This window comes from Notamacropus eugenii, chromosome 4, assembly GCF_028372415.1.
Source record: "Notamacropus eugenii isolate mMacEug1 chromosome 4, mMacEug1.pri_v2, whole genome shotgun sequence".
NCBI classification, from domain to species: Eukaryota; Metazoa; Chordata; class Mammalia; order Diprotodontia; family Macropodidae; genus Notamacropus; species Notamacropus eugenii.
The window spans coordinates 140,640,020-140,665,462 of record NC_092875.1 but is presented as its reverse complement, the minus strand read 5'-3'; positions in this window follow the sequence as shown (position 1 = coordinate 140,665,462).

Genomic DNA, 25,443 nt, shown 5'->3' with positions numbered 1-25,443 from the left:
AAATAAAAGACTTTGCTTTTCATTAACTATTTGGGGAAGGGTTAGATGAAGAGTGAGGAGGTTCCATCTTGGTAAATAATGATTGAGTATAAGATATAAGATAAACCTTATCCACACATGTGCAATTAAGTTAGTTACAAAGAGAAATGGAAATAGGAACTGAATCTCAATGCTCTCAGTTATTACCTGGGTGGCCTCACTCAAGTCATTTAACCTCTCTCGGTCTCAGTTTCTCAATCTGTGAGATGAGTGACTACTAAGATCCCTTCTAGCTATAAATCTGTAAGTCTATGATCCTAAGTATTCCTCTGAGTAAGAACGGAAAGGATTGTTCCTTCTTTGACCCTTTTTTTGTTGAGTCATCATCCATGTCACATACACTAACCATAGGTATATGACAAGGTTCTATGCCAAGTCCTCTCCTTTTTTTCTCTTCTATACAATATCTCATCATCTCCCATGGGTTTAATTATTATCACTGTACAGATGATCCTCAGATTTATACAGTGAGTCCTAGTCCCTCTTCTAAATTCTAGTTCTTACTCCTCACTGTTTCATGCACAAAATACTACATGTCCCATCTCCCCTCTCCATGCTTTTGCATTGTTCCCTGGGCCTGGAATGCACTGGTTCTTTCCCTATACCTGTCATCATCCCTGGTTTTCTTTGTCAAGTACTGAAATAAATCAAACTTTTGAGTGGAGGAATAAATCGTATTTAATTGAGATAACAGGATAGCAAACCTGCAATCCTGGGGGATACCCCACCAGCAGACTCTCAGGAAAAGATTCTTATACTTTTAGGAGAAAAAGCGGGAGGAGGTAGCATGAGAGGGCAAAGCCTGGACATGAGACTCCAGTCACCCATGGCAATCCGGGTAAGAATACCCACTCATTCTTGTTAATTGACCCTTCATGATTTATCTCACCATAAATTTGAATAAAGAGGACAAGGACATTAGGAGCTGAGATACAGCTGAAATTAGGTTCACCACCAGAATGAACCTTCGAGTCTGGTTCAGCTTAACCTTTTTCATGAAGCTTTTCCTGCCTTCCTCCCTGACCCCCTATTTTAACCCTAGTTTTCCCAATTTCAACACTACCTTGTATTCATATATTTTGATATATGTTGGAATATGTATATATTGTTTCAGTCATCAGTGTAAACTTTTCAAGGCTAGGGATCTTTATCTCTGTATACTTAGCACATAGCATGCACTTGGCATGTAAAATAAGGAAAGTCAAGGCCTTATTGCATTTTTAAGCACCTTTCTATGTGGGTATGCACTGGGTATACAAAGAAAGACAAAAGACAGTCTTTGTTCCCAAAGAGCTCACATTCTAATGAGAGAGGCAGCCAGCAAATACAAGCTAAAGAAAAGATATATTGAAGGCAATTTCAAAGCGAAGGTACTAAAATTAAAAAGGACTGCGAAGGGCTTCTTCCCTCCTCCCCCTAATAGTATTTTATTTTTTTTTCCAATTACAGGTAAAGAAAGTTCAACATTCACTTTTATAAGATTTTGAGTTCCAATTTTTTTCTCCCTCCCTCCCTTCCCTCCTCCCCAAGAGAGCATGCAAACTGATAAAGGCTATACACGTCTAATTATATTAAACATATTTCTGCATTAGTCATATTGTAAAAGAAGAATCAGAACAAAAGAAGAAAACCATGAGAAAGTAAAAACAATAACAAAAAAAAAGAGAAAATAGTGCTTCTATTGGGAAGGGCTTTTTGCAGAAGGTGGGGTTTTAGCTAGGATTTGAAGGAAGCCAAAAAAGTCAGCAGGTAAGCAAGGAAGTAGGGATGAGGGAGGAAAGGATTTCAGACATGGGTGGTACAATGGTTAGCTCTCTAGACTTGGAGTCAAGAAGGCTTCAAATCTTCCCCCAGTTATGTGATTAATTATGTTACACTAGACACTTAATGTCTTTGCCTTAGTTACTGTATAGGTAGAATAATGGCACCTATTTCCCAGGATTGTTGTGAGGATAAAAGGAGAAAATCTTTGTAAAGCTCTTTGGAACCCTTAAAATACTCTATAAATCCTAGCTATTGTTATTTATAATAATTAATAAGGTACATAGAGTTGGGAGATGGAGTGTCTCAGGAAAGGAAAAGCACACATTTAATAAACAGATGCTTAATAAAAGCATGTTTGTTGAATGATATCTAGGTGGACCGCTGGGAAAAATAATTATACTTTTTAACAACAGTCAGGCAAACAAATTAAATCCACAAGAGCTCTCAAACATTCCCTATAAACAGAAGTGTGAATCAAAGAGAATTTAAGTGTATGCAGCCAACCATTTTTTGGGGGACAACGGGCAGTTAAACATTCCCTAGTACATTCTTGGTTCAGAGAAACATTCCATTGTCTTTCCATGAGTTTGTAGCCCTTCCTTCACGGGTGGCTTGGGTTTGGGGGTGGGGGGTGTTGCAAACAAAGGTTTGGTCTGCCCCTATCTAATATTCTAAAGTATCATACCATGACGAGAAGGCAGAAAATGAAGGGAGGATTCTGAGGAGGATTGTGGGGGGAAGGTTTGGCAGTTTTTCTTTCCCAGCCTCATGTGTGGGGCTATGACATCAACCTACCACTGTCATTCAGTAGTGGTTGGCATGAATGATTTGGCAAGTGTTCCCAATTACCTCTGGGCTCAGTATGGGGCAATCTGGAAAATCTAGCTTGTCTGCAGGGTAGATGGTGTAAGTAGCAAGCACATTTAAAGAATTATCCTCAGAAGCCAGAGGCTAATTGATTTTAGGAGCATATCGAGGAGTTCAGCAGAGAAGATAATAATAGCATCTTAAGGAGCATCATGAAGTAGCACATATGAATTACCCTCTAGTCAGATATGGGAAGTCTGTGGTCACATATATCACTGAGAGGGTCTGGCATAACTAGGAGCTATCTCTTCTATGCAGTAGATGTTCATGAAAGGGACCATAAATTCCAATGGCATCTTCTGAATTCCACCCTGGACAACCATGAGTGCTGGTAGAAAAATGGTACAAAATCTTTTCTTTATTATTATTATTTTTTTAAAAAGCCTGTATGCTGGGAGGGACATAGTTCCTTTGCTTCAGTTCTCCTCTCCTCCAAATAAAGGTGACCAGTCAGGCTGCTAGATAGTATAGGAGGTAGAGTGCTGGACCTGGAGTCTAAAAGATGTGAGTTCAAATCCTGCCTCAAATATTTACTAACTATGTGACCCTGGCCAAATCACTTAACCTCGGTTTCTTCATCTGTAAAATGGGGATGATATAGTCCCTGGCTCAGAAGGTTGTTATGAGAATAAAATAAGATAATACTTGCAAAGTAAATTTCACAAACCTTAAAAGGCTATACAGTAAGTCCTTATATCTTCATGCAGTCTTAAGCTTTAGAAGCTTAAAACTCTTCTTTAACAGCTCAAACTAGATTCTCAGAACTCCTGCATAAATGCTAGCTATGATTTTCCCCTTCTTCTTAGAAGTACATTCTTTCTAGCCGTGTTCTCAGGGAGGAGCCAGGAAGGTTTGCTAAGTTGGGGCTTGCTTATCTTTCTCATTGGCTTTGATTTCTGACTTGATTCCTGTACTTTATACCCTTATGCCCACCCAGTCAGCTAGTGACCCACACTACGCTCAGTAGAGTGTGCTCAGGAAATGTATACATTCAAGGAAGTGAAATTATGAAGGAATGAAGTATAGTGGAAAGGACACTGAGCCCTTAGGAGTCAAGAAATCTGGGTTCCAATTTTGGCTCTGACTGGATAATTGTGGGAAGTGGAACAAGTCACTTTGCTTCCTCAGGTCTCAATTTCCTGAAAAATCTGTGAAACGTCCCTTCCAGACTAAACAAGCTGTGTGATGCCAGCTTTAAAAGAAGCTGTATCTGAAAGAGTCTGTGAAATTCTGATTTTTTTCTTTTGTTTTGTTTTCATGTTTGAAAATAACCTTGCACAGCCTCCATCCTCCAGTGAGTCATTTTGTGATGATAATGACAAAACACCTGAGTGGAAGACCAGCAGACTTTCCATAATGAGCTGTGAAAAATTTCAATACATTCCCTTTCTGACAGTTTCTAAAGTTCTTTAGGACTGCATCTAAGTGAATAACTAAGATACCTTTAATGAAAATCAAAGTACTATGCTATAGAGGGAAATGCAGGATAATATTAGTAATAATTTTATTTGAAAGATCATAGAACACAAGAAGATTCTTCAGAGACTTAATTGGGAATTCTGGGTCACGAAGTAAATGTCATTGTTTCGAAAAAAAGTGTCAAATGACAATGGAGGGATGGTGGAAGCCAGCGTAGGGATTGACCTCATTCTTCAGGACACAAACTCCTTTGGCAGCTACATGGTGTGGTAGATAAAAGTTTGGGCCTAGAATAAGGAAGACCTAAGTTCAAATTTAGCCTTACACACTTACTAAGTCATGTGACCCTATGCAAAGCACATAACCTCTGTCTGCTCCAACTATTAAATGGGGATAAAAATACCTCCTAGGGTTGCTGTGAGGATCAAATGAGATAATAGTTTAAAACTACATAGTAGGCACCTGATAAATACTTGCTTCCTTTTTTTTCCTTCCTATCCAAAGAAAGCACCCAGACACTATTGTTAGAGACCCTCAAAATCATTGATACAAAGACTAGAGGTAGATGCAGCAGGTTGGATCAAATGAAGCATACCTGATAATGCAGAAAAGACAAGGATGCCAGGTATCTTCAGTAAAAGGCATGATCAATATCTCCAAATTCAGAACTGCATCAGGGGTGCCATGACTAGGTAGAGCTGGTATAAGACAGAGGGTATACCACCAAGAATATGAATCTTGATTCTCTAGTCTGGGTTGGGGAATTTGCAGCCTCATGACCACATGTGGCCCTCTAGGTCCTCAAGTGTGGCCCTTTGACAGAATCCAACTGGACCTAAAGGACCACACGTAGCCTCAAGGCAGCAGGTTCCCCACTCCTCTGAATCCTTTGGAAAGAGGGTGGAATATTAGTCAAGAAATAGAAGTAGAGGGAGAGAGGAAGGCAGACCCAGGAGAAAGAGGGACAAAGTTATGGAACCCTGGGAGAAGCAACCTGAAAATGGGATGAGGAAACAGGGTAAGACTGGAGGTCAACCACAAATCATAAAGACAGTAGTTTTCCAACTGCTAAGGGAGAGGAAGCACCCTCCCCATCTGTATAATTTAGGCATCCTAGGACAGACCCCAGTCACCTCACCTCAGTTTCTTCTCTGGCAGGGTCAGAGTAAGACAAATGTTATCCATTGTCAGAGAGAGACAGAGACAGGCAGAGACAGAGAAGTGCAAGAAGAGATGGGGAGGAGAGAAGGAAAGAGAAGGGAAAAGAATGGAAGGGAAGGGAAGGGAATCTACAAACTATATATAAATATATATATACATACATATATATATATATCAATGAACTTAATTTCAATTATTTAGAAAATTCTAGAATTCTAGAAATTAGAGAGTGAGTTAGTGAAAGGAAGTAGTGTCCAAAAAGAAGCAGGATGACATCATCAAGGCAAGGTCATGCTTTTGACAAGATTACTAAATTGGTAGATCTGGAGACTGATAAAGATAGAGTTTGTTTAGACTTCAGCAAAACACTTGATAAAATTATAATGTTATTCTTGTGCAGAAGATGGAGAGAGATGAGCTAGAGCATAGTACAATTGGCTGTATTGAGAAACTGGTTGAATGGCCAGGCACATAACAGTCATTGATGATTCAACGTCAGCTTGGAAGCAGGTCTCCAGGGCAGCACCCTAGGTCTTTATGCTAGGCCCTGCACCGTTTGACATTTTCATCAATAGCTTTGCAGATGAGAGGTACTTAGGGGGAATAGGTAACTGAATGAATGACAGTAAGGTTGCGAGAGAGAGAGAGAGAGAGAGAGAGAGAGAGAGAGAGAGAGAGAGAGAGAGAGAGAGAGAGAGAGAGAGAGACAGACAGACAGAAAGAGAGAGAGAGAGAGAGAGAGAGAGAGAGAGAGATGTTAACAGCTTAGAACATTTAGCCAAATCCATTATGATGAAACTCAACAGATACAAATGTAAAGTCTTTCATTTAGGTTCAGTAAATCAACTTCAGTAGCATAAAATGTATATAAAATATATGTTTATATAATATTGACATTCCATATAAAAAAAAGAATGATTTAGTGGGCTGCACATATATGAGTAACAATGAGATGAGGTAACCAATAAAGTTCGTACCATTTGAGGCTGTAATGAGAGCCCTAACTTCCTCAGATATGTAGTGATAATCCTTATATACTATGTCCTGATCAGTTAATCTCTGCCCTTGGAATCTACAGTTCAACAATTCAAGAAATATCACACAGGGCTATTGTGAGACTCCAACACAAATAAATCTAATGAGATAATGTATGTAGAATACTTAATAAAGTATAAAAAACTATATAAATACAAGAGAGATACTACATAAATATGAAAGTGGGTTTTTGCTGGTTGCCTTTACATCTCCAGTGTTTAGCACAGTATCTGGCACATATAGTAGGTGCTTAATAGATGTTAGTGGATAGACTGAGAAAGGCAGCCTAACATAGAGAACAGTGCTGCCTTGGACCCAAGGAGACCTGAATTCTTTGCTCATCTCTGATACTTACTGATTTGTGACCCTGGACGTGACATTTACCTCTCAGTACTCAAGATAACTTTCTAAAATTTAAATTGCAAGAGGGAAAAGTGTACCTGCATTAGTAGAGGAAATTTCCTTGTTGGCAGTCCCCTATACCAAAGAAATGAAAGATCCAATTTCTCTTCACCATTTATAACTGTGAGCTAGCAGATGCTTTTGGGAAAATGATGGTACTTATGCTGGGAATGAAAAAGAAACTCTTTGGTCAGTATGGTAAAAGCCTTGATGATGGTCTCACTCTTCTGGTTTCCAGCTCTGCCCTAGGAATCTACAATTCACCAATTCAAGGGATATCACATAATGCATTATAAAGTCCTGTTCCTGGAGATCAGCTTGGCTTGGCTCTGGTCTATCTGCATGTGACGATTAGAGTACAAAACTGGCTCTCGTGAAAGGCTGACCAGACTGCAGCATTCAAAATCCTCCCTCCTGCAGGAAACCTTCCCAGACACTTGGGTTGAGAGAAGGATTTTCACTTCCCATAAATCAAAGTCTAACAACTTCCTTTCCCTGTGGGATCCATCAAGCTTTGTTTTTGTTCTCTTTTTTTTAAGGAAGAAAACCAAAAAACGTTCACTTGTTTCTCCTGTCTCTAATACTGAACTATATTTATTGCTTGTGTGGTATGGGTCATACTGACATGGAAGGTTTTGAGAGCAAGCAATCTGTTAAGTAATGTATATGTAGAGTGCCAGAAGATTCATCCATTAGTACCCCAAATTTCCGGAAGGAACTTGCTATCAGGAGACTATATTCCTTAGTACTAATCTCTGTTAGGTTACTTACCACCCTTATTAGAAGGACTATGAGGGTTATGAAACAACAAGAAATTAAAAGGGAAAAAGGCACTTCCATGTTTGGGTTTGGTCCCCTTTTTGGTTGTAGAAGGAGAGGATGGAATATTGTGAACCCATCACAATCCCAAGATATCACAAATTAAGTTTAGTTGGAATAAATGTAAAGAATACCATTTGATTTTTTTTTTTAAATCACAAGTACAGAATGGGAAAGGCATGGTTAGGTAGTATTTTATTGAGAAAATATGTGGGAGTTTTGGTGGACTGCAAACTCAAGAGGAGTCAACAAAGTGACATGATATCCAAAAAAAAATTGATGAAGTCTTAGACTATATTATTGCAGCTTGGAAGCATAGTGGTTAGAGAACTGCACCTGGAGTCAAAAAGAATTGAGTTCAAATCTCTCCTCAGACATTTACTATCTGTATGACTTTAAGAAAGTCACTTAACCTCTGTCTGCCTCAGTTTCTTCATCTGTAAAATGTGAGTAATAAAAGCATCTATTTCATTTCATATACTATCCAGGGTTATTGTAAGTGTCAAATGAGACAGTATTGGTGAAATGTTTAGCACAATGCCTGACACATAGTAGTTGCTTAATAAATGCTTGTTGCCTTTGTTCCTCCCTCCCTTCCTTCCTTCCACGTTAAGAAAACTAGTGTCCAGAACCAGAGACATGTTAGTTCCATTGTAAACTACCAACACTGAACATCTGCTGCATTGTGTTCAGTTCTGAGCATTAAAATAAGGAAGGTCATTGACAATTTAGAAAATGAAAGTGGAGGTCAACCCTTTACTAGGCTGTGAAATCATCTCACACGATTATTGCTTGAAGAGATTAAGGATGTTTAGTCTATTTAAAAGGACACTTGGGAATGAGGTGAGAACACATTTTCTATCTCGAAATATTTGAGGAGCTGCCCCCTTAAAAAAACCTGAATTTATTCTGCTTAGCCCCAGAGGGAAAAATAGGAGCAAGGAGAACTAGGCAAAAGAAAGATATAGGTTTCATATAAGAAAATATCCTCTTCTTTAGAGCTGTCCAAGAACTGAAAAAGCTTCTTTTAGAATTGGTCAGGTCAAGTAAATAAGCGTTTAAGTGCTTACTCTTTGTCAGACACCATGCTAAGCAGTGGAAAGACAAAGAAAAGGCAGTCTCTACTTTCAAGGAGTTCACAGTTTAATGGGAGAGACGATGTACAAACAACTATGCACAAACAAGTTACGTATGAGAAAATTGAGGGAACTGAGGGGATTACGACCTCTACAGCTTAATTGTGGCAATTGAGTGAACCATACTGACTCCATCTTGTGACTCAATTTTGAATCTAGCTTAGTTTCCTTTCTGTTCAATTAGGGGTCTAGTAGTCCAACTTCTGTCTTCTGAGAAAGGTTTAATCAGTTGTGAGAATTGGGAGAAAACCTAATTGCAATGTTTGAACCTGGCCATGTGTGGCTGAGAAACTGGACCACTGCTATCTACTACTTAGGGTCCCTTAACCTAGGTTATGCTGATCAGAAACTCAGTCAGGTCCAAATACTGATGGAAGGAGTTTTCTCATAGTTGTACATGTCAAGTCATCCGTTTGTCTTACCTGAAAATAGGCCCCATGTTGACCATTCAGTTATTGTTTTCAAAGTCCATTGATTGTTTACAGATAGTTGAGGGGGATTGGGATACCTCTTTTTCTGATTTCAAGGAATTGTACCTGTTCGCTCTCCCTTTCCCTTTCCCAATTTGGAAAGTCCCTAACCTTTCCTCTAATTAGAAATCAGATTGCCTAATGTTGTATGGTTCCCTTTAACTAACTGACCTTTTTTGATTAATTATTTTTAACGTATAAAAGTCTATCACCCACTGTATTTGGGGTCCAGGCCTAAGCTGAGGAGGTCTAGTCCTGGTTGGTTGAGCAATTGACATACATTGCTTCATAAATCAATGTGCTTAGAAAATTGAACCTTTCCTCAGTCATTTCATCTGCCACTTTTACAAGATAAATTAGTGATAATCAATAGAAGGGAGGCATTGGAATGCAGGGGGGAGGCTTTGTGTAGAAGGCAAGATGCTTAATTGAGATTTGAAGGAAGCTAGGGAAACCAAAAGGAAAACAAGAATAAGGAGAGAGAAAATTACAGGCATAGGGAACAGTCAGTGAAATTGCCAAGAGACAGAAGCTAGAGAACTCCTTCTCACTTAAACATAGGCTAGAAGACCACTCTTCCAGGATGTTTTTGGAAATTCTTGTTTAGGTACAGGTTGTACTAAATGACTTCAAGTCCCTTCCAATCTCAAGATTCTATGATTCTATGACCCCACTTGTGCCAAGCCCTTTCTCCTGTGCTCTGAGTTGCACCTCCATTAAAACCAATGACTTTTAGGAATGATAATATGAAAGTTGATCCTCAGTGGTCCCCTGGGAGAACTGAATCATCTCTAATGCTTCTTCTACTCTGGAATGTCTCACTCTGAGGAGGTGACTCAGCTATGCTAACTCTGCTGAGAAGGAAATGCATCCCTAGGGTATAGTGAATCAGGGAACCAGGAAATTGTGTCTCTCCTCCAACAAAGTGGAAGAAATAATACCATTGTTACCTTCCAAATACATCTCTCAGGCTATTATCTTTTTGTAGTTTCTTTTTCCTTTTATTGTTATCCTTAAAAATAATTTTATTCTCACTAAAATCAAATGAATAGGAAAACGAGGGCATGAGGAGTTGCTAATTAACTGAAATAGACACAAAGATCAGAAATGGAACAGACCCATGTGACCTTGGACAAGTCACCTAACCTTTGTGGTCCCCAGGTACCTCACTTTTTAAAGTGATTACATGGCCTCTGAAGTCCTTTCTAGCTTAAAGTCCATACTTTCATATTGCAGGTAAGGAGACTGAAACCCAGAGAGATTTAGACTTGTCCAAGATTTCACAGACAATTTAATGGCAGAGTCAGGATCTGAGCCTAGATCTTCTAGCACTATATCTGGCGTCCTTTCCACATCCCTCTCAAGAGAAGTCAGCAGGTAAGGGAATAAATATTTCTTTTCCCCCCAAATTTATTAATTAATTTGTTTTCAGTTTTCAACAGTCACTTTCATAAGTTCCAAGTTTTCTCTTCCTCTCTTCCCCTCTTCCTCCCTAAGATAGCATGTCTTATAGGGGTTCTACATATACATTCCTATTAAACACATTTTCACATTAGTCATGTTGCATAGAAGAATTAAAATGAATGAGAGAAACCATGAGAAAAACAAAACAAAACATAATATAAAAAAGGAGAAAATAGTCTGCTTCATTCTGTGTACTGTTTCTATCGTTTTTTTCTCTGGATTTGGATGGCATTTTGCATCATGAGTCCTTTGAAAATATTTTAGGTTCTTGCTTGAAGGGCTAAGTCTATCAGAAACAGTCCTTGAACACTGTGGCTGTTACTCTGTATAATGTTCTCCTGGATCTGCTCACTTCACTCAGCATCAGTTCATACAAGTCTTTCCAGGTTTTTCTGAAGTTTGCCTGTTCATCATTTCTTATAGCACAATAGTAGGGAATAAACATTTCTAAAGGAAATTCTGTGTAATTATTATAATCTCCTAATAAAACAAACATAAGTATCTTAGGGTCACATTTAAGGCAAATCACTAATTGGAGGGAGTCAGATGTTATTCAAAGAATATTTTCCTATCATCTAAAAATGATGAGCAGGTGCACTAGAGAGCTCATTTCCTTCAGGCTGGGGGAACAGTTTTGTTGCATGTGAGTACTTCTGGGTCATGAGGCTTTTAAAATTTTTATGTAATGCTTTGTAATCCTATTTAGAACTTGCTTTATACTGACAACATATCTCTTATGCTTCAAGAAGCTAGGTGGTGCAGTGCATAGATCACTGACCTTGGAATCAGAAAGACTTCCTGAAATAAAATCTGGCCTCAGAAACTTACTAGCTGTCTGACCCTGGGCAAGTCACTTAGCCCTATTTGTCTTTGTTTCCTCACCTCTAAAAGGAGTTGAGAAGGAAATGGCAAACTACTCCAATATCTTTGCCAAGAAAATCCCAAATGGAGTCTTGGAGAGTCTGACACAACGGAATAATCTCTTATAGTTTGCATAGGCAAGGGATTATTGTCCCAGTTTTAGAAGAGGAAAGCATAGAGGATCCTAGCTATTTGTCCCTAAATTAAATTGCACATGGGAAGAACTATTACAGAACTGTTCTAGGTTTTTTGGTCTTCCAATGTGAAATACAGTAGTCAGGTCTGAGCTTAAGAGAGGGCCACTGATATTGTATTCTTTGTGAGCTGTTGAGCAGGTTTTTTATATACATGTACCTTTCTCACTGCCCCTCAAAGGGCTTAACATTCTGCCATTAGGAATTCTTTCTTTTATCATCAATTGAGGAATGGCTAAACAAGCTGTGGTATATGATTGGGATGGAATGCTGTTGGACTATAAGGAATGATGAGCAGGATGGTTTCAGAAAAAGCTGGGAAAACTTATATGAACTGATGCAAAATTAAGTGAACAGAACCAGGAGACTATTGGATATAATAACAGCGATGATGTAACGATGATCAGTTGTGAAAGACTCTGATCAGCACAATGATCCAAGACAACTCCAAAAGGACTTATGGTGAAAATATTACCCACATCCTGAAAGAGAAATGATGAAATCTGAATGCAGATTGAACCATAATTTTTTTTTACTGTCTTTATTTTTCTTGCTTTTTTTGGCAACATGGTTAATAAGGAAACGTTTTGCATGATTTCATTTGTATAATGATATGTCACTTGGAGGGATGGAAAGGAGGGAGAGAATTTGAAACTCAAAAATCGTTAAGTGAACATTACAAATAAATAATCATTTAAAAAAGAATTCCTTCTTTTGAGTATTGGATGGTATTTGTTTCTTAGAATATCTAATAAAAATAGCATTATGATCTTCTTTGGTCTCAGTTTTCTCTTCTTTAAGATAAAGGATTTAAACTATAAAATATCTCAGATTTCCTTCAGCTCTAGATTTACAATCCTAAAGCCTAATCCTAAATTAGATATATATGTGCAGGAGTTTGGGGGTGGGACAAAGACTAAAAGCAATAGAAAAGAAAAAGAGAAGCCTAGATTATGAGGAAAGTTACCAAAAAGGACAACTAGCAGAGGACCAAAAGTAAAATTGTCTACCTGACCAGTTTAACAAGGCAGTGATGAATAGTAGTATCCTCCTTTCCATCTTGACCCAACGCTGGAACAGCACAGTGGGTTACTTACAAAAAAAGAATTAGAAACAGAGGAAAAGGGGAGTATGAAGAATGGAAAAGAGATGGTTGAGAAAAGAGACAGAGAAAGACAGAGAGAGAGAGAGAGACAGACAGACAGAATGAATGGAAAAATATAATGAAGCATTCCCCTTCTTCCTTTATTTAATTTTACCTTGCCATATGTTACACTAAGTTGAAACTCAGATGGGACAATGTATTTTTTCAAGAAGAAATTGTGCAGAGATGAATAAATGCTGCCCCCTTGTGGAGCTTTAGCAGATATAAAAAGAATGATGTGTTTATTAGAGAAAATTTTGTTACATTGTTTCGAGCTGACCAGGACCTTACAATCTCCCTGAGGAGGCCCTGTAGTACTCTGCAGGCGGATTATGGTGTGATCCATGAAGCAGACCTCACCATCGACAAAGTAATCACCTTTCTACTTTGATTCTGCTCAGGACATGACTTTCATGAGAATGGTGAATGCTTTGAAATATATTTCCCAGTTTCATTTTGGTTTTGCTTGCTTTTGATAATCAGAGGATAACTGAACACATTTTTTCTTGGTGGTTACCTCTGTCATGTAATTGTATATGATCTCAACATTCCCATAGGAGATAACTTGTTAGAAGATAACCTTTTTAAAGTTTGTTTTGCTGTAGAAAGTTTGGAGGATGAATGAAGATCACAAGGAAATCCAACTCATATTTGTATTCTTAAACCTTTCAGTTAATTTTGTCACTTTGAAGATGTTTTCTTATGTAGATAATAATCTTCAAACACCTGCCTTCCTTCCCCCTTCTCATATTTCCATTACCCTTGAGATTATGTATATATATATATATATATATATATGCATATATATATATATATGCCACTCTCATAAAGATTATATAGAGATTAAAATGTAGGCATTTGTGTTAGTAGCTGCTGCACCATTTTTTTCCCCATGATTTCTTATACAAAGTCCTATCCAATACAATTTGGGGTCATGGTGCTGACCCTGGGTTCTCAGAAGCTATGTCAGTGAAACACAATCTCTGCCAGGACTGAATATGGTGGAAAGATTGATGATGTGGTTCTCAAAACAAATTGTGTCTGTTTTTCGTGGCCTAGTCCAGGTAAGCACAGAGAAGCTTTTCACTAGGAAACTGAACACTCGATCATAAATTCTTTGACAGTGGCATCTCATGAAACAATGAAAAAACATAAAGTAGTATTTATCTTTGTATATTTGCTTCTGCCCTTGTAATGACAGTGATTCAGTGTTAGGAAAGGATATAGATATAGGAACCATATGGCTATTAAACCATTCATAAATATTAATTTAATTGCTGGATACTTTAAATGTGTAATTCTTTTTCAATAGCTGATCACTAATAAACATTAATTAAAAGTCTATTATGTGCCAAGTACTGTACTAAGTGCCAGGAATGGTGCCTGTTCTCAAGAAGTTCACAGTCTAATGGAGGGTACCAAATGCAAACAAGTATGTACAACCGATATATATATATAAGATCTATTGGAGATAACCAATAGAAGGAAGGCACTGATATTAAGGTGACTGAGAAAAGCTTCTTGCAGAAGGTGAGATTCTATTTGGGATTTCTAAGAAGCTAGGGAGGGTGGGACTTGAAGACAAGGAGGTAGAGAGCTCTAGTCATAGGATACAGTCAATGAAAATCCTTGGAGTTATGCCAGAGAATGGATATACTATTGGAGGAATTGAATGATATCAGTCTTGGCAAGCTTGCTAAAGAAGGCAGAAGACAAAATGAGGTTGCGGCTAAATTGAAAAATGACTCACAGATTTACCTTGAAAAGACAAAAAAAGATGTGATAGATATGCTTTTATTGCTTATCTAAAGATTACAAGACATATTTTATGGGATACTTGGTCATCTCCTTTTGCAATATTCATGATAAGTATTTGCAAAAAGACTACCATGATGATCATAGATTTAGAGCTAAAGTCATGGTATTCACCTAATATAACCCCGTCATTTTACAGATTAGGAATGTGAGGCCCAGAATTTTGTGTTCTGCAATGGTTGAGTGAAGATTTGGACCCACTTCCTCAGACTCCAAACCATCACCCTTTATATTGTACTATACACCTGACCCTCTTCACACCTTTGAGGTAGATGGATGGATAGAGAGAGACAGAGCATCTATTAAGTGTTTCTTTACTATGTGCTGAGTGCTGTAGATACATCTAGAAGCAAACAAGAAACCCCTTTGGCTTCAAGATACATATTAACAATAGAAAACAACACATACACAAAGGAGAAACAAGGTGTATTGCGGAGGGGTAGGGAGACAGTGCGGCAACACATGTAAAGTAATATGGTTTGGAAATGGTGACCAAGAAGTGATATGGGAGTTTGGTTCTGGGCAAGATAAAACAAAAGTTCATCTATCAGAGGTTAGAGTCCAAAGGTCTGGCCAGAGTAGCAGGGAGGGAGAATGAAAATGATGACTGGAATATACACAGCGTAGTAAAAAAGATGAGAATTGTTTTAGAATATTGTGTGTGGAAGCCACCTATTCCCTTCTTGTGCATTCCTCAAAGATAATTTTAATACAATGTAAATTATTCTCGTGAAGATTTTACATAGATGGAAAAATAGAAATGTGGGTCAGTAGTTGTTAATATTCTCTTAATTATAAGAAGTGAGTAAATAAGGTGTATTTTTGTCTCATTTTGACCAGAACCAAACTCTCATATCACTTTTTGGCTATCATTTCCAAACCATATTACCTTGCAGGTACTATCCATTCCCCCATATACCTTGGTGCTTCTTTAAGAAGCAAAATTATTTTAAGAGACTAGAAGTTTAATTGTCATTCTGGAGAGGCTGTTATTTATTAAAGATGAAGGACTGAAGTACAGAGGAGAGGATAAAGAGTACTTTCCTGTGAAAACTGTTTTAACCCTTTATCTTGTGGACAAATATGAAGAGAATTACTTAGAAAAGACTTTAACTCATATTTTAAGAGAACTGAATGGTGGGACTCTGTTTCCAGAACTGAGGAGAATCAGCAATTGTGAAATGTGACTTAGGCTTTGATCTTTCACATAGGTGATACATTGTAAAAATTAATCTCACATAGGATGACAAATTATGGATGGTTTGCCATCTGCACCTTTGGAGTAATTATGCTGTATCACAAAATCAAAGCATTAAAAATTTAGAGCTGAAAAGGCTGTTAGAGGGCATTTGTCTGATTGCACCCTTACAGGAAACTGAGGCTAACAAAACTATTTCAATGTTGAAGTATCAATCCTTTCCATTCTTTTGGTATATGTACATACTTCTTTTAGATATCTTGAAATCCCACCCCTCAGTGCCTTCAAAATGGATATTTTAAATATATATATAATTACATATTTAAAATACAAAAATATAAGAATATAATAAAAATCTAGTTTCTAATCCTAATGTCATTCTAAGTGCCATTTTCACTTCTTCACATACACAGACTGATTGATGTATTAGATATAGTTCTGCCCTCATCAGTGATGAGCTATACAGATTGCTGTGGCAACACTGTAAAGTCTGCTCCATTATGTAGCTGTTTGTCATCCTTCCAGCTCATCAATAAATGCTATTTTAAAAAATATTATAGATTAATTTTGTTTTTATAACAAAATTGCTTACCATAAACATGCTGCTTTTCAAAAAATGCATTTTAGTAAAACTGTCTGATACGGCACGGACTGACCTCTCTATATATAAAATTCCATATCTCTAGTTCAACACTTATTTATACAGAAGGAAGGAAGTGTTTCAACATCAGTCATCTGAAATCAACATAAGTTGCTATGTTTGATCTGAATTCTGTTGTCTTTTGGTTTTGTCTCCATTTACATTACTCTAATGTAATATACGTTATTGTAGTCTTAACTTACATAATTATAGTCATTTTGTATATTGTTCTTCTGGTACTGTTTACCTTAGCCTGTGTGAATGCATACAAATGTTCCCATGATTTTTTTTTATCATTTTATTGCAATCACATACTATAGTTTGTTTAATCACTCCCCAGTTGATGGTCATACATACTATGTGTGTCCAGCTTTTTGCTACTATGAATACTGTTCTAGTGAGTATTTTGGGAATTAAACAGCCTTTCTTCTGGCATTGATCTCCTTACATTACATACCCAGTAGCAGGATCATTGTTATTAAAAGGGTTTGAATGGTTTGCTAAATGTTTTTCGCCTACCATTAAAGTTATTTTATAGACTGGTTGGATCAATTCATAGCTTCACAAATAGATTGGCCTAAATTCCCACAATTACTCCAAAAGTGACTATTTTCATTTTTTAGCATGTTTCCTAATTTATAGGAGGGAAAGTGATACTTTGGAGATGCTTTAATTTGCATTTCTCTCACAAGCTATTTGGAATATCTTTGATAAAGTCATTGATAAGTTGTATCCTGTCTTTTGGAAAACATTTCCTCATATCCTCTGACCACTTATCTACTCACCATGAATTTTTCCAAATTGTATGCTGACTTGGTTTAGAATATCTTGTCAAGCTCTTAGTAGAAGTCCTCTACCTCTTATGCAAAACATTCTTTTCTCAACTCTGTCAAGATCCATGTTTTCCTTCAAGGCTCAGCGTAGGAGCTACTTCCTATGTGAAGCCTTCTTTGATAGCTCTCTCCCTTCTTATATTATCAAATTTCCTTATCATTATATAGGAACATCATACAAGTAAATTATAAGCTTCTTTAATGCAAGGACTGTTATATTTTTTATTTTGAATCTTCAGCCCCTAGATCAGTGTTTTTGTACATAGTAAATATTTAATAAACATTGTTGGGACTGACTTGAATCCTTCATCTACTGCAATAGATAATGCACATGTTTGCAATGACCTTTTGCCATGTGCTTATCATGAACTTAAGGCAAAATGGAGCATTGTCCCATGAAAAGCTTTTTCTTGCCTTCATCTAAGTCAGGGGTCAGCAAACTATGACCCACAGGCCAGATCTGGCATGTTTTTGTATGGCCCACAAGCTAAGAATAGTTTAAAATATAAAAACTCTTCTTAGCTCTCAGGCTGTACAAAAACAGACTACAAATTTGATTTGGCTCATGGACAGTAATTTGCTAACTTATGATGTAAACAATGAAATCAATTCCCTTATTTGCTTTTTCAAGGACAAAGTAACATTTAATAATAATAATATTTATATACCTAGGTGTGCTAAGTGTGTGCCTAGTACTACGCTAAACGCTTTATAATTCTTATTGTATTTGGTCCTCCCAACAACTCCAGGAGGTAGGTGTTACTATTATCACCATTTTACAGATGAGAAAATTGAAGCAGAGGTTAAGCAACTTGCTTAGGGTTACACAGCTAGTAAGTGTCTGAGGCTGAATTTGAATGCAGATCTTCCTAGTTGCAGACCCAGAGCTCTATCCAATGTGCCACCTAGCTGTAAACCATTCATCCACTTAGCTGGAATTAATTCATGTCTATTCATGTCTTCAGATTTCATTTACAGCAAGAATGCCAAAATTGATGTAACTTGGTTCCTCTAGTATGCTATCAAGTTGATGGACATTGGATTAAGATCTCTTATTTAGAGTAAAAAGAGTCAAAATCATTTTTAAGGTAATCTACAAATCTTGGTACTCTCTTGCCTTTTCCAGCACTCTGCCATATTTACTACAGAAGAAGGATGCATAGGACATAAGACCATTTTGTTTTCCCCCTTGCTTCTTAGGTTGCCTTAGCCAAAGAACTAATTTCCCACTGATTAGCCAGGTGATGTCCAGATTTTGTGTTCTTAGTTTGGCAAGTGCTTGGGTAGAAGGTTCAGTATGTTACCATGACAATACTCAAAAATTTTCCAGCTTAGAGAAACTGACAAAATCTTTATTTTTCTGACTTAGTCTTCGACAGTTGAGTCTCATATTCGTGCTGACATAAGGCTTAATTGTAGGAATTTTACAGATGTTTGTAATATCAAAGAGAGTGTTTAGACTTAGAGTGAGGACAGTGCTGGGTTCATATCTTACCCTTGACATTTACTAGCTTTGTGACTATTGACAAGTCACTTAATCTGAATGTTCCAGTTTCTTCATCTACAAAAGGGAGATAATAACACATGTAAGTACCAACCTCAAAAGTTAGTTGTGAGGACATAATAAAATTATGTGTGTGAGAATACTTTGCAAATTGTAAAGGTATTATAATTGTTGTTGTCACAGTATTATTATAGACTGGTGGTGATGAAATACACACAGAATTGAGCACCTGACATTTGAACCAGTGAGCCCCAGGCTGTTCTGTAAGTAAGCATGGAAACCCTAATTAGAGGTGTTTCCTGAGTACAGAACAACTTGCAGCTGCTAATTAGACACCTGCTGTAAATGTCATCCAGAATGGCCTGGGGATGGATACAGTCTCTGGAGAAACAGAATTGATTACTGGGAACCTTACCTTCTTTGTGACAAAGGTTCCACACACTAAAACCAAAGGCTCTTCAGAGAGTTCTGAGTCCTGAACAGTGGATGCATCAGGGGCATCAGTAATAGGGTAGGACAGGGTAGCAGTGGAGTACTCTGAACCTTCGTAAACTGATGAGGCTCACCAGAGGGCGCCCACAGGGCTCAAAGCTCACCTTCCTTTGCATTGGATTGCTTTCCCTGGATAAAATGGGGATTCTCTGTTTTTGCCACTGGGTAAGTTCTTGCCACAAGATAAGGTCAGATACCCAGCATGTGTCCGTGTCAAAAACATTTTTAACTATAGTTGAAACACAGTGGAGTTTGAAATTTCCTGAAATTAAAGTTATACAATTTCTCATAAAAACGAATGGCATATATTTTTATTTTCTTTCTTTCTTTCCTTCTTTCTTTCCTTCCTTCCTTCCTTCCATCTTTCTTCCTTCCTTTCTTTCTTTCCTTCCTTTCTTCCTCCCTCCCTCCCTTCCTTCTTTTCTTCCTTCTTTCCTTTCTTCCTTTCTTTCTTTCTTCCTTCCTCTCTCTCTCTCTCTCTCTCTCTCTCTCTCTCTGTCTCCCTCCCTCCCTCCCCCCACCATGTCTCTGTCTCTGTTTTTCTGTCTGTCTCTTTCTCCCCATCTATCCATCATAATCCTTAGATAGAAAGATACACACTAGTATATGTATTATATATTCATGATTTGGTGCTTTATGGTTTGCAGAGCAATTTGAATCTGCTATCTCATCAGAAACATACAACAACTCTGTGAGGTATTTGCTACAGGCATTATTATCCCCATTTTCAGATGGGGCAGCTGAGACTCAGAGATTAAGTATGGCTCATGATCACATAGCTAGCAAATGTCTGGTGAAATTTAATGCCAGGTGGAGTGTGACACCAAGTACAGAGCTTTAACCATTATGCCACAGGCAGATGAGAGAAAAACATTCTCTTAGAGATAAGTGATTTCAAGGGGAAAATGCCAAAGAATGTTCTTAGCCAAAGTCAAGTTTTGATCATTTTGAAGGGCAATTAAGTGGACTGATTATTAAAAGATTAGAAATATTATCTGGTTCCACTGATGTGAGATATCTGTGTGCTGTCACAAAAGTCCCACTTTCTCCACAAGCCTTCCCCAACTACTTTCTTTCATTGGTCCCTTTCCTGTGCTCCTATGGCACCTGCTTTCTCTACCACTCATTTTTAGCACCCAGTTATACACACTGAATGGTTTGTCACCTGTTTCTTCTGTATATGTCTTATCTCTGACTAGGCTTTAATGTGAAAATGCAGAAATGGATTCCTTGTGATCTGGACAAGATAATATATACGCTGGGAGAACAGCAGGATATGAGGGAAAAGCCCATTGTATTGAGAGCCAGGAGACTTGAATTCTAGTCTTGTACCATCTAGATCACAGGATGTTGCAGTGGAAATTAAACTGGATTTGGAATCATCTGTGCATTTAAATTCTGGTACTATGTAACTTTGGGCAAGTCATTTCATATTTCTTATTTATTTATTTATTTGACTTTTAACATTCATTTTCACAAAATTTTGGGTTCCAAATTTTCTCCCCATTTCTCCCCTCACCCCGCCCCAAAGCACTGAGCATTCTAATTACCCTTATCACCAATCTGCCCTCCCTTCTAACAATCCCTCCCTTCCCTTATCCCCATCTTCTCTTTTGTCCCATAGGGCAAGATAACTTTCTATATCCCATTACCTGCATTTCTCATTTCCTAGTTGTATGCAAGAACAATACTCAACAGTTGTTCCTAAAACTTTGAGTTCCAACTTCTCTTCCTCCCTCCCTCCCCATTCATTCCCTTTGGGAAGGCAAGCAATTCAATATAGGCCATATCTGTGTAGTTTTGCAAATGACTTCTATAATAGTCGTGTTGTGTAAGACTAACTATATTTCCCTCCATCCTATCCTGCCCCCCATTTCTTCTATTCTCTCTTTTGATCCTGTCCCTCCCCAAGAGTGTTGACTTCTAATTGCTCCCTCCTCCCGTTGCCCTCCTTCCATCATCCCACCCACCCTGCTTATCCCCTTCTCCCCCACTTTCCTGTATTGTAAGATAGGTTTTCATACCAAAATGAGTGTGCATTTTATTCCTTCCTTTAGTTGAATGTGATGGGAGTAAGCTTCATGTTTTTTCTCTCACCTCCCCACTTTTTCCCTGCACTGAAAAGTCTTTTTCTTGCCTCTTTAATGAGAGATAATTTGCCCTGTTCCATTTCTCCCTTTCTTCTCACAATATATTTCTCTCTCACCCCTTAATTTCATTTTTTTAAGATATGATCCCATCCTATTCAATTCACCCTGTGCTCTCTGTCTCTCTCTCTATGTGTGAGTGTGTGTGTGTGCATGTGTCATCCCACCAACTACCCAGATACTGAAAAAAGTTTCAAGAGTTACAAATATTGTCTTTCCATGTAGGAATGTAAACAGTTCAACTTTAGTAAGTCCCTTATAATTTCTCTTTGCTGTTTATCTTTTCATGCTTCTTTTGATTCTTGTGTTTGAAAGTCAAATTTTCTTTTCAGCTCTGGTCTTTTCATCAAGAATACCTGAAAGTCCTCTATTTCATTGAAAGACCATTTTTTTCCCCTGAAGTATTCTCAGTTTTGTTGGGTAGGTGATTCTTGGTTTTAATCCTAGTTCCTTTGAATTCTGGAATATCATATTGCATGCCCTTCTGTCCCTTAATGTAGAAGCTGCTAGATCTTGTGTTATCCTGATTGTATTTCCACAATACTTGAATTGTTTCTTTCTAGCTGCTTGCAATATTTTCTCCTTGACCTGGGAACTCTGGAATTTGGCCACAATGTTCCTAGGAGTTTCTCTTTTTGGATCACTTTCAGGAGGTGATCAGTAGATTCTTTCAATATTTATTTTGCCCCCTGGTTCTAAAATATCAGGGCAATTTTCCTTGATAACTTTCATGAAAGATGATGTCTAGGCTCTTTTTTTGATTAAGGCTTTCAAGGTAGTCCCATAATTTTTAAATTGTCTCTCCTGGATCTATTTTCCAGGTCAGTTGTTTTTCCAATGAGATATTTCACATTATCTTCCATTTTTTCATTCTTTTGGTTTTGTTTTGTGATTTCTTGGTTTCTCATAAAGTCATTGGCCTCCATCTGTTCCATTCTAATTTTGAAAGAACTATTTTCTTCAGTGAGCTTTTGAATCTCCTTTTCCATTTGGCTAATTCTGCTTTAGAAAGCATTATTCTCCTCATTGGCTTTTTGAATCTCTTTTGCCAGTTGAGTTAGCCTATTTTTCAAGGTGTTATTTTCTTAGAATTTTTTTGGGTCTCCTTTAGCAAGGTGTTGACCCACTTTTCATGCTTTTCTTGCATCTCTCTCATTTCTCTTCCCAGTTTTTCCTCTACCTCTCTTACTTGATTTTCAAAATCCTTTTTGAGTTTTTCCATGGCCTGAGCCCACTGAATATTATTTTGGATGTTTGGGATACAGAAGCCTTGACTTTTATGTCTTTCCCTGATGGTAAGCATTGTTCTTCTTCATCTTAAAGGATGGGAGGAGATATCTGTTCACCAAGAAAGTAACCTTCTATGGTCTTATTTTTTTTCCCTTTTTTGGGCATTTTTCCAACCAGTTACTTAACTTTTGGGTCCTTTGTCAAGAGTAGGGTATACTTTGGGAATCTGTAAGATCTCAGATCCTCCTAGGTGGCACAATCAAGCGCATACACTGGTCTGGGAGCAGAAAGAGATTTTTGTGCCCAGAATCTTAGCAGTAACCTCTCCACAGCTACCTGGCTTCTAGCCCTAGGGGGCTGGGATTCAGTGAATCTGTGGGGGGCAGGGCCACCAATCTCCCTCAGGGACTCTACACAGGGTGGAGGCAAGAATCAGTTCCTCAGTGCCCCTAGGGGTTTTTACGACCCAACAATGGTCAAGGGCTGCTATAGGGGCTGTATTGAGAACTGCTGCTCCCTGCTCGATGTGGCTTCTGTAGCTGCTGCCTGAGGCTGGAGCTATGGGAAGGCCCTTCTCCCTTCTTAGCCAGCTGAAAAAAACCTGGTCACTGACCTTTGGCACCTGTGGGTTGAGGGATCTGAGGACCTACTGCTTCGACTGGAGATTCTGCCCCCAAGGGCTGTTCAGGAGCTACGAGGCCAAGGCTGGGCTGGGTTCCGAGCTCTGCTCTACACCTGGTGCAACAGACATTTCCCATAGGCCTTTCAGGTCACCCTGGGCTGGAAATCTCCTCCACTCTGTTGTTCTCCACTTCTGCTGCTCCAAAATTTGTTGAGAGTCCCTCTCTACAGATATTTTATGGGCTGTGTGGGGAGACCCTGCATATGTGTGTCTTTCTAGTCTGCCATCTTGGCTCCGCCTCCATTTCGTATTTCTTGGTCTGAATACTTTTGATTTTTAAAATAAGCAGGAGGCAGGGTTGGACTTACTGACCTTAAAAGACTTGTCCAGTTCAAAATCTATTTTGCGATGATTGCTAAAGGTCACTTCCAGTTCTAAGTCTTTGATGATCCTTGATTATGTTCTTAGAAATAAATATTGTCCAACCAGTTCTGTCTTTTGCCTTTTTTTTGTATTCCCAGCATTTATCACAGTGTCTGATATATAGTAGGTGCTTAATAAATGTTTATTGATTGACTGATTGTTCATTTTGTGACTTAAGGAAACACTAACCAAAGGAGCTTTTTTTAAAAAATATTTGATCCTGGATGTAATAGAGAACAACTGGAATTTACTGAGTTGGAGGAGCAATTGGGGGAGGGTGATGATATAGTGAAACCTGTGCCTTAGAAAGGTGTCTTTGGTGATTACTTAGTGGAGGACTGACTGGAGTGGGGAGCCACTTGTGAAAGGAGATCAATGGGCAAGCTATTGCAATAATCTTGGGGTGAGGTGATGAGGGGCCACGCCAGTATCAGAGGAGAGAAGGGGCCATATTTGAGAGATATTATGAAGGTCAAAATAACAGGACTTGACCACTGATTAGATACAGGGGTGTGAGAGAGTGAAGAACTAAGGATGACACTTAGGTGTAAGCCTGGGTGACAGTGGAGGATGATGATAGCCTCAACAGTGAAGGAAAGTAAGAAGTGGGGAGGGTTTAGCGAAAAAATAGGAGCTTAGTTTTTGGACATGCTGAGTTTCAGATGTCTATAGGAAATCCAGTTGGAGATGTCTAAAAGCAGGTGGTAATTTAGATTAGACATCGAGAGAGGTTAGGGCTGGATAAGAAGACCTCAGAATTATCTGGATAGAGATGATGGTTGAATTTGGAGGGGCCACCTGAACTTGTTTTCTTGAGTTGCCATATTTTCCAGAAACACTGGACTTGGAGTATGCAGGAGGCCCCAAAAGAGTTAAGGATGAAGCCTCCCTGAGCTGTTATAATTTGCTGCTTTCAATTCTCACAGGAACTTTCAGTGTGCCCTTAAAGACAAGTCAACTACAAACCTGGCTCCATCAGTCTATCCCAGATTGATAAACTGTGCAGCTGGGATCCTTTCAGATAAGCAGAACACCCTCCCTCCAAAGTCCTGCAGTTCTGAGGTGGGGTGAGGGTGGGAAGGTCCTGCCCTCCTGCTCCCTCTCACTCTCCATCCCATGCCATTCCCATTTAGGAGGTGATTCCCTTGTCTCCTCCCATAAGACCTCCCCTTTCTGCTGTAATCCTTAAATACCCAAGGCCTTGCCTAGGTCATTGGCCTCCTCTGTACTCTGTACAAGAATGGACCCAGTATGCTGGCCTTTCTGCATTCTCTTAAAATAAAATAAGACTCAAGTCTTTTGGAGTTGTGACTGTTGGTTGACAAATCCATGGGAGTTGTGACTGTTGGTTGACAAATCCATGGGAGTTGTGACTGTTGGTTGACAAATCCATGGGAGCTGTGATTGTTGGTTGACAAATCCATGGGAGCTATTGACATCACCAAGCGAAGTATAGAACAGTGATGCCAAGTCCAAACAGAAACTGGGCCACTAATCTATAGATATGGATTTCTATGGGCTACACATTGACTTAGTTTTAAAATATAACATTATCTATGTTTTATTGTATTTTTATTTATTTTATTAAATACTTCTCAGTTACCTTTTAATCTTGCCTGGTCCACACTCAGGAGTGTTATAACATATAGCCTGTGAGCCATGTGTTAAGGAGGGAGAAAAGAAGAAAAATCAGGACAGAGCCTTTGGGGACCAACTACATCTCTTCAATCATCTCCACAAGAATAGTATGAAATACTTTTTTAA